The following is a 10917-nucleotide window of genomic DNA, read 5'->3' on the forward strand; positions in this document are numbered from 1 at the left end:
AGGCAATATTTTGATTTATTTTACACCTGCCCCGTAATTTAACCTCGTATAATAGTAACTTATTAGCAAAAACATACAACACTCAATGATACTTCCTTCGAGGTATAGGCTGCGACCGGCGACTACTGCCCTTAAAATAACCCAATCCTGGTTAAATGACAACAATCTATAGTTAAAACCTACGAACCTTTAAATCTGGCAACAGTTCAAATAGCAACAAAAAATCCCAACCAAACTAAAGTCAACCAAAGTAATCCTGAGGTTTGTTTCCTTCCCTCGCCCTTGGGGACCGCACCTCTTTGTGCACAAGGATCTGAAGTCAGTCTCCTAACCTCAGACGCCAGCTACGGGCGCCGGCAGGACACCCTGTCGCAAGCCTCAGGGGCGCCTCTGCTCAGCAGTGAAAACGTCGGCGGATGCGGACCGGGCGATCCCCGAAGCAGCCGTGACGCCAGGCGTTGACCCGCCGGGCCCGAAACGAAGACCCGGGCGCGCCTCCACCAGAGGCCGGGCCGCAGGCTGGCGGCGACCAGCGGAGACCGAGGCCGGGATACCAGCGTTGGCCCAGGCTCTCCCTGAAGGGCCCAGGGCCCTCAAAGAGGAAAGAAGGGGACAGGCGAACACACCTGGCGGGGACCCCCGGCGACCGGTTCCTACAGTAGCGCCGCTCTCGTCGGACTGTCCCAGCATTCGCCACCGCCCCTCCTCCTGCCCAGGGCCACCTCCACGTTCCGCTCCAACGTGGCAGCCGCAACCCCGCCCAGCCGGCTGTCCGACGCTTCCGGGAGCGACGCCTTGCCCCGCCCGCCCCGGCGCGCTGCCGGCCACGGCACTTCCGGGAGCAGTGGTGGAGGAGGGGGCTCGCTCCCGCGCCGGGCGCGCCCCCGTGAGGTTAAGGATCGGTTCTCGGCGGCGGCGTGCGGTGGCGGCCAGGATGACGCGAAAAAGAAAAATCCTGCTGGGTGTAGCTGCCTAGCGGAAGAAGGGCCCCGGCCCGCAGGAACGCCACGTAGCACTGGTCCTGTGAAACGTCAGCAGCCCCCGCGACACTGCCAACGCGACCAGCCACCGAAAATCGGGCTGCAAGGGCCTTATTGCAGCAACCGTAACTGTGACTGGGATCTTAAAATTGCTTACTTGGTTCTACGGTATTGCTTACTGAGACTTCTTTAAAACCAAACGGATGTTTATACCCAGAGGCTGTTGTGGACGTACTTGATTTGTTACTCTAAAGAGGCATACTGGGGTAAATAAGGTATTCCAGTTAGTATCCTGCTGTACTATTTGAGATGTTAGCATTTGCCTTCAGTCACTGTAACTATACTAGTTTCACCAGAGCCTGGCATCTAATTAGCGCGTTGCCTGGATGTTGTTTCTAGTTTACGGAGGAATTATTTCACAGCGAACAAAGTAAAGCCAGAGGAAAACCACTTGCTAAAGTACAGAACCTGTATAGTTCTCTTCCCATTACACCAGTCAAGGGTCTTTTCTAAACACCTTTACTGGAAGTAGTTTGTCTTTTTTGCACACACAAAGCAAGATATAGCAAACACTCTTATTTAAGACAGTAGGCACATTCGTACTCACTGTATTCCTTCCAACACCCTTTTAGCGTTTTATACTTCTGGTTCCGTTTAAAAAGCAGATTTATTTCTGTAGGGCTGAAGTAGACCTCAAGAGTCTTAGGATACAGTTGCTAATTTCTAGAATTCTAAAAAGCCTTCCATTTTTACTTACCGCTGCAAGGACTAGTTTACCTAAAAAGGTGTCAATAAAAATCCCTGACTTAAAAGTGGGACCATCATTTGAGTCAAGTGAAAAGAAACATTGAATTTCCTACTGCCCCATTTCCCAAAGATCCCCCGCCCTGCTACCTGGAAGTGTGCAATGGTATGGAAAAGTATTCGTAAGAACAACTTTCTCAAAACTCAGTGATGCAAGCAGTGGTTACATTCTTTGGTATACAATCGTACAGTTTAATTACATGTCCCTGTTGCATAAATCAAACTGCAAACCTCTCCACCCCGGAACCCCCTTTTGTAGGCCCTGTGAGCTAAGAATGGCAAAAGAAAAATGTTTCATGAGAAAATTACATGAAATTCAAATTTTTGTATCCACAAAGTTTTATTAGAACAGAGCCATGCTAAATGGTTTATGTTATTGTCTATGGCTGTTTTTGGTGCTACAAGGGCAAACTTTTTATTTTATTTTATTTATTTATTATTAGTTTCTGCTTTATAACAAAGTGAATCAGTCATACATATACATCTGTTCCCACATCCCTTCCCTCATGACAAGGGCAAACTTGAGTATTTGCTAGACTATATGGCCCGCAAAGTCTAAAATATTTACTATATGGCCCTTTACAGTAAAGTTTGCCAACCCCTATTCTATTAGACAGGATTTTGCCTATAAATGGATTAATGCTTGAAGTCCAAATGAGATATTTAGTATTATAAATTTTTATTTCAAAGCCTTGATGTAGTAGCATACAAAGAATGTGAAAAATGTCAATTATATATGGTTATAAGGCTAAAATATAGTGGTTTCTAAACTTGATGTATTTATATCTGGTTGAATACAAAGACTCCTTAACTTGTTTTAAATGCAGGCAGTTCTGGCTTTGACTATGCAAGCTGAAACTCTGCAAAGTCTTAATCTATGGGATTAACAATCTATGATTATTCTGTAACCTTAAAATTTGCCAAAACATTAAAAACCCTCTTGGTGTTGGTTATAAATGTAATATAGTAAAATTAATATTTAAAACACTAGAATTTTAATTCTAGGGAATTCCAGGGAATTCCCTGGTGGTCCAGTGGTTAGGACTTGGCACTTTCACTGCTGGAGCTCATATTGAATCCCTGGTAGGGGAACTAAGGTCCAACAAGCCACGCAGCGCAGCCAAAAAAAAAAAAAACCCAAAAAACCAAAAACCAAACAACCCCCCCCAAGCAAACAAAACCCCAAAACAAACCACTAGAAACACTGAAAATTATAATGTTTTATTTCTTTATAAAAAATGTATCAAGTAGTTTGAAAAGTGCTTGCTTTCTTCACATTATATGACTTATAACATGGAGTGAGCATCTTATCTCTGCCTTGGCGAACTGTCATACTCCTTTCTAAGTTTGAATCAGCTTCCAAAATTTTATCCTTTGTGCTGTCAATGTCATGAAACATCTCTGAAAGTTCCTTCAATGTGAAGTTTTTCAACAGCATGACTTCTGAGACGTTCATCCTTTACGACTGCTTTACTCACGTAAAACTTTATATTCGCCTTCGCTGCCTTCTGCCTCCTGCGTATCTAGAACTATTTCTTGAATGGCACCAGTGTCAACATTCCCAGGATATTCTTTATCTTCTAACTCCATTTACATCCCATCCAAATCCTGCAGTTTTTTTGCATAGTACAGTCTCTCGCTACTGTGCAAAGCAAGGACTGCCTGTAATTCTTGGAATCTTGAGTGCAAATTTCACAGTAGCATCCTTATCTGAGCTTGTAGCTTCACCAGGTAGCTTAACATTAATCAATTCATGTTGACTTCTGAAACAAGGAAACCAGCCTTTACTGGCAGTAAATAGATGTCCTTGTAATTACCATTTTCCTTCAGTGCAGCAACTAACTTCAATGCCAAACTGACTGGGATTTGTTTTTGATTACAGTCCTCAATCCAAAGAAGTATATGCTCCATTTCAACCATCAGCGGCTTTCTGTTCCTAGTACAATTTAAATGAAAAGATGTTGAAGCAACTTTACATTGTTTTTTTATTCATCAGACTTTTAAAATGTGGCTTGTACTGCAGCTTCATGTAGGCCTAGGTCCCATCCTATCTTTGCTTTGCTGTGGCCATTTTCAAATCTAACCACATCTAATTTCACTTCCAGTATTATCACTTTTCATTTCTTTGCTATTCTGTCATATTTGTTGACCAATTCCCTCTTCTGATTTTCTATTTTTGCAAAATCTCACATGGGTTTATCCCTAGGAGACAAGGAGGCAACACAACTATATGCTTTACTATCTCGTGTAACTAATAGATGTTCGGTGACCAATCACCAAGACTTTGAAAGAAGTGATGTAACTGTTACTGTTCATGATGCACATCTTTTCTTTGAATAATGATTTTGCAATAAAGAGCCAGTAGCAAAGTTTATGCAATAATTCAGTTAATACTGTGACAACTAAAATTTCAGCTGTGTTGTTGTGGGACAGGTGTTGTTTAACTACATTGTGAAAACTGATATTCACACATGGTGAAATGGTGCAAAGGACTACCTGTATCTAAAAAGAAAAACCTGTATTGGTAGTTAACAAAACAGTCAACTTTTAACCCAATTTAGTCAACTACTATCCAAGTCAAATCCTAGATCAAATAAAAACTTCAGTTTTTCTCAAAAGAATGTTACTTCCAAGACTCTGAATTACTCACTAGAGCTAAAAGAGTGTTTGGAGGTAATATAATATAGAATTCTTCAAATAAGGATTTGCAGACAGTCCAAATACATCCTTTTGTGAATTTAGGCCCCCTTCCCTCATTTCAATAATCTTTAGTCTGAAAAAGAGTAAAGTTCTGGACAACCATACTGCTGTCCAGATTGTAAAACTTTACAATCATCACAAGGCACAAGGCACAAAATTTACTAGATAGCAGCCAGTACTGTGTTTACTTCTGCAAAACAGTAGCATCCACCCAGTTAATGTTTAAATTTTGTTTTCGAATTCATTTATTTTGTAAATCTTTTCATTGAGGGCAATAAACAAAGTTTATATCAACTTTAAGAAATAGAAAATTAACTTAAATCAACATTGAGTATTCACAAAATTTTTCCTGTTTTCCAATTTGAAAAACACCCCAAGATTACACGCCTGATTAATGACAGATTAATCTGGTATTAGATTTGAGATTCTTAGCTTCTGACCACCGGCCTATCTGCTATTCTTGAACAAAGCTCAAGTTATAGGATGGTCATCCACTGGCACACCAAACAATTATGTACAGAATATCCAATAATTCAGCAAATTAAAATCCCAGAACATATGATCTCTAATTCAGGGCCTGAAAGAATTGTATTATTTTTAAGAAAAGATGACTGCCAAGGTTAAAAGTCCTACCCGCCACCCACCCAACTGCCTATGCTGAATCAAATCTATTGATTTGGAAAATTATATTATTTTTGAAATAGTATTTGTTACCTTTGAAAGCTGAAAAAATAAGGAAAAATTTTAATTGAATACGATATCCACATTATGCTCAATATATAATGAATACAGTATCCAATTTTTTGCTCAGATTTGATTTTTTGTCTTCTTTTGTCAAAACTGAAAAGTTTATAAACCTCTTACCTTCTATAAATCTTCAAATTCCTGATAAATCTGACAAATGGTGTTCTCTAAGAAAAACACCTTTCAATTTTATTCCTAAAATGAAAAACATTTATAGGCAAGTCAATGTACAAAAACCACATTTTATCTATAAGCCTCATGATTTTTTTTCATTATGTCCTCATCCACATACATTAATCACAACAAATCATGATGTGAACAGCAGTGGAAAAGTTTAATCATTGGACATTTATACTTTCTTCTTATTTTCAACTTAAGCTCTAGTCTTAAAGTTTTTATTGCTTAGCTTCTTTTAAAAAATACGTAATAAATGCGCATTTCTATAGTTTTCAATTCTCTCACATAGAACAGATAAGACCTCCAATTTTACTATGATTGGAAAAAACCCATAACAAAGATAATTTCAAGCATATCATTTACTACTTTGCACAGGTTACCTTATGCTAACTTGGAGGTGTCGTCTTCTCAACATAAAGCCTGATATGGGAAGGGTAACCATACCTTAATACATTCCCAAACTGGTTATGCCTTGCTTTATATGTAATGTTTTTGTTATCAGACAAGGTTTCCAATGATCAGAAGCACTAAAGCTTTAAAGGAAAAGGGGGAAAGTTGTCTCTGCTAACAAAGAACTTTTAAGCAGTAATAATGGGAAAAGACTCAAAAGATTAGAAATCTCAGGAACTAATTAGAATTCTGCCAATTTGGAACATTCCGACTTCTTGACGAGGTCTATGTTTTGCTCATTAAGAGGGACAGAGACCATGGCGGTGGGGGTGGGGGGAAGTAGCAGAAAGAAAAGAAAGTATACTCACCCTATTGGATAAAAATCAAGCTTTGGGGGAAAAGGGCAAACTGCTCTAAGTCTGCTGTTGCATATTTGTATCTTTACTCCATCCTATGTCAAATATCTGTGTAACTGCCTGTAAGTAACTGGACTACATTCCTTGAAAAACTCTAAACCGAAATTTCAACTCTTCCAAGTCAATATGAACCCCAAGCAAAATAACAGAGGAAGGGGACACACAATTTCTATCTATAGTCTAGTGCCACCAGCTTCTCTAACCGCCTCCAAATAGGAGGAATTGGGAGAGGGGAAATGGGTCCGAGAAAAACAATATTTAATCAAGGCAGAAGATTCTGACTATAAACTGAACTTTCTTATAAACTCCTTAGAAACTTTCCAAAATGAATGTAGCACCACTTAAGTAGTTTATATATACATAGGCGAGAAAGAAACCATGCACCGTAGCAAAGAGAGCACTTATTTGGATCATGTGCTCTCATACTTCTAATTATCTGATTTGAGGGTCAAATATTAAATCTTTTGATTTAATAAACTGAAACAGTTTTTTCAAAAAAGTATTTAACTAAAGTGTGGTAGTCAACCTCCAAGATGGTCTCCAATGATCCTACACCTCTTGGCAGTCACACCTTTGTAGAGTGCCCACCTATACCATACCAGGACCAACAGAATAGGGTCCTGTTGGTGTTTTGTCACTTTCAAGACTATTGAAAGACAACCTTCTATCTTGGCTTTTCTCTCTTGGACCAATGTCCGAAAGCCAGCTATCATGCAGTAAGGACACTCAGGCAGCCCATGGAGAGGTTCACATGGTGAAGAAGAACTGCAGCCTTTAGCCAACAGCCATCAGGGAACACAGGTTTGCCAACCGAGACAGTTTGGAAGCTGCTGTCTCTCTTCTACCTCCTCTCCCCAATGTTCCGTAAGTGTTTGTTGCTTTAAACTGCCAAATATTGAGTAATTTGTTACACAGCAATAAACAACTAACACAGAAGGTCACAATCCATATCCAAAAACTAAAACGCACAACTTATAAATTACCTGAAAAGGTCTAAAATTCTTGGGAAAGGATCAGGTTCAGAATTGTCTGTATATTTAATCACCAATAATTTCAAGACCCCAAGGCTTTCTGAAGCAGAAAAGCCCCCAGAGAACTAAAAGGATGTAAAATTCAGCAAGAATATGTCAGTCACTAGAAATACATTTTATTATATCAGGATGACAAATAAATGTAAAACTAGCTAAAAATCTGACAAAAAGGTAGGTATTCAATAAGGATGATACCAGTCCTAGAAGGCAAAAAAGTCTATTTACTTTCATAGGGTTGTTGAGAGAAATGAGAGTTTAAAACAAAAACAAAAAACTGTGTGTATGTGTGTATAATACACTTAGTACAATGTCTTACATGTAACCACTCAATAAGCATTCGCTGTTACTATTTTTTCCCCCAAGTAACCAATTAATGAGATTCTATTCCATAAAACAGAAAATTAGATTTCACTCAAGCCTTTATAAATCCATTTTTTACTTGGACAATCCTCCCCTTCCAATTCACTGCTTTCATTCCAGGAATACTTAATACATTAAAAAAAGAAAGATATATTACCTCCCCTGCATATTTCTAGTAATTATCTTCCAAGACCCAGGAATCTTTTTCCAACATCTCCAAGAATATAATTCCTGAAAAGAGATATTTTATTTTAAATTATTTTCTGCACTGGTCAATGCTTTTGACAAATAACATCTTTAATACAGCTGACATATCCTCACTTACACATGCAGTAATCACAACAATTCATTATGTGAACAGCAGTGAAAAGGTTTAATCATTGGATATGAAGTTATCAAAGGAAGCAAAGATGTAATCAAATGATTAAATTGAGAACTTCAATGTCACCAGTAAAATAAAAAATAGCAACAAAAAGCATGTAAAACTTATAAGAAAATATAAAAATACATAAATACAACTCAAAATCAGTGATTCACTTATAAGGGACTGCATACTTCCCTATCCAAAAGTACACTAAGAATACCAAGAGCAGCGACCCCTTGTGGCTTCTGTAAAGTAAGTGGGTTATTTTCATTTAGCAGGTCTACGGTTAAGTAAATCAGTTCTGCAACATAGCAGTTTTCTGTAATTCATCTGTAATTAATAATTAGAAGAATATTGTCAGAATAATGTGGGAGCCACATTATCAGGAAACAATGCAGCAGAAACACATGCATCTATTTGTGCTCCAGGGATTGAAAACACAAATTCACCTTAGACATTGTCTCTGCACTCAAGGAGCATCCTCTAGCAAGTTTCTTACAAACTTTGAGTCCTTAAAAAAGGGCAACGGCCACAATGATACCACTTCACACCCATGAGAATGTGGAGAAACTGGAACCCTCGCCCATCACTCGTGGGAATGTAAAATGGTACAGCCATTTTCTAAAAAGTCTGGCATTTCATCAAAAGGTTAAACATAAGAGTTAGCATATGACCCAGCAATTCCACCCTTAGGCATATACTCAAGAGGAATGAAAACACATGCCCTGACACAAACTCATACACTACTGTTCATGGCAGCATTATTTGTAACAGCCCCCAAAGGGAAACAACCTGGACACATAAAATGTGGTATATATTCATACAATGGCATATTTTTTGGCAATAAAAAGAAATGAAGTACTGGTATTACAAAATAAATAAACCTTAAAAATATTCCAAGTGAAAGAAGCCAGTCACAAAAGACTAATTTCTGATTCCATTTATATGAAATATCCAGAATAGGCAAATCTACACAGACGAAGATTAGTGGTTTCCAGGGACTGGGGGAGGGAAAATGTAAGGAGTGACTGCTAATGAAAAGGGGGTCTCATTTTGGGGTGATGAAAATGTTCTAAAATTGATTGTGGTGATGGTGGCACAACCCACGATACACTAAAACCCATCGAATTGTGCACTTTAAATGGGTTAATTGTATGGCATATGCATTATATCTCAATAAAACTCTTGCCAAAATAAATAAGGCAACCAATTTTTAATTGAAAACTTATTTATTTCTATTTACCCTTATTCAGGTTTTAATTGGTTGAGTGCTAGAAAAGCTTCTAATAGTCTAACCAACTGACAGTGATTTAATTCCAGGTCTTACCCTTTGCACATATTTTTTTTTTTTTTTTTTTTTTTTGTGGTACGCGGGCCTCTCACTGTTGCGGCCTCTCCCGTTGAGGAGCACAGGCTCCGGACGCGCAAGCCCAGCGGCCACGGCTCACGGGCCCAGCCGCTCCGCGGCATGTGGGATCCTCCCGGACGGACCGGGGCACGAACCCGTGTCCCCTGCATCGGCAGGTGGACTCTCCATCGCTGCGCCACCAGGGAAGCCCCCTTTGCACATCTTACAGCCAAGTTACGTACATCCCCCATGGACCAATTTCCCCCCATTCATGTACTATCCTTAGACCTTGTGATTTTTAACAAAACTACATAAGCAAAAGCTATGTTAATTTCATTCAAATAAGATATAAGCATATTATAATGGAAAGCAATCGTGAATAAGTAATACCTTGAGATGAATCTTTTTGGCTAGAGTCTGGACAAAGTAAACAAAAAGGGAAAAAGAACAATCTTGCTTGGAAATGTTGGACTCATTCTTGCCATCTGGAGATAGAAATAAAAAAGTTAGGAACATTTCTGTTTCCTAAAACAGGCCTCCACAGTTAAGCAGGAAAAATGGCACATAATATACTAAGGACCTCTTCAAAGATACAAAATAAAAACTATGTCCTACCTTGGCCCCATTTTGTTTCCTCTATGAAAACTTAAATCTCATACTGTAAACATAAAGAGCTTAACGAAAACATCGTTCTAAGATGTTCTCACCCTGAAAGCTATCCAGGATGCCCCACACCCCAACCAAAACCATTTCATTGGCCGTCCCTCCTGCCCCTCCTAGCACTGCTATTGATGAGTCCGAACTAGACCGTGCGCTTACCCCCAAACCCTGAGGACCTTCTTACCTTATTCCCTTCTTAATTCCCCCACTGCGGCAAAGGATCTTGCAGGAAAGAGTCAGTTGAACTGAAAGTCGACTTATCTTGGTATTACATTCTCATTCAAGCTCCTCTGAGGTCACATACCTAGTCAACCATACCAATAGCTCCTACATTATCTCCGCATCAGAGAACTACAAAATAAAATGCAAGGGGCTTCCCTGGTGGCACAGTGGTTAAGAACCCACCTGCCAATACAGGAGACATGGGTTTGAGCCCTGGTCCGGGAAGATCCCACATGCCCTGGAGCAGCTAAGCCCGTGCGCCACAGCTACTGAAGCCCACGCACCTAGAGCCCGCGCTCTGCAAGGAAGAGTAGCCCCCCACTCTCTGCAACTAGAGATAGCCTGCGCGCAGCAACGAAGACCCAATGCAGCCAAAAATAAATAAATTTATAAAAAAATAAAATAGAAGGAAATGACATGCCTCTCAGTAAATCATTTATTTAGGGCCCAATTTTGTCTTCAATATTTCTAGGGCGCTGCGTTTACCCCTCTCCCTCCTATCCCTCCCGTCACATCCTCCTGTCACTTTCAGAGCTCGCACCTGGAGACCCATCGGCATGCCACTGGATTCGCCTCAAGTTTGGTCCTGCCTCTTCCCTTCGCATTCTCTCGCTGGGACTCACAAGAAGCGCGATGGCACTGGATTTAACCAGAGAGCATGGACGAAAAGGAGCCCACGCCAGCTAAATCCACTAACCACCCTCCAATAAGCGGGGAGGGG

General features: G+C 39.9%; 1 protein-coding gene and 1 long non-coding RNA gene across 15 annotated transcripts in view; both read right to left on the minus strand.

Annotated features, from left to right (window-relative positions):
• SEC31A (SEC31 homolog A, COPII coat complex component) overlaps window positions 1–730 on the minus strand; it is a 71817-nt gene extending 71087 nt beyond the window's left edge. For 9 of the 14 annotated variants that reach the window (XM_060113932.1, XM_060113923.1, XM_060113898.1 and 6 more), the window contains exon 1: window positions 627–730. The gene's annotated coding sequence lies outside the window, so the exon portion shown is untranslated. Of the gene's footprint in view, window positions 1–295; window positions 597–626 lie in introns of those variants that run through there. The other 5 variants (XM_060113883.1, XM_060113868.1, XM_060113954.1 and 2 more) reach the window with 4 other exon arrangements.
• A 2278-nt stretch (window positions 731–3008) lies between these two features.
• Window positions 3009–10884, minus strand: LOC132499395 (uncharacterized). The gene is made up of 6 exons (XR_009533842.1): window positions 10738–10884; window positions 10159–10278; window positions 9705–9799; window positions 7760–7833; window positions 5349–5423; window positions 3009–3720 (listed from the first exon to the last, which is right to left on the minus strand). It is a non-coding gene; the product is annotated as an uncharacterized LOC132499395 (long non-coding RNA).
• Between the last annotated feature and the right edge of the window lie 33 nt (window positions 10885–10917).

The sequence above is a fragment of the Mesoplodon densirostris genome, chromosome 1 (assembly GCF_025265405.1).
Source record: "Mesoplodon densirostris isolate mMesDen1 chromosome 1, mMesDen1 primary haplotype, whole genome shotgun sequence".
NCBI classification, from domain to species: Eukaryota; Metazoa; Chordata; class Mammalia; order Artiodactyla; family Ziphiidae; genus Mesoplodon; species Mesoplodon densirostris.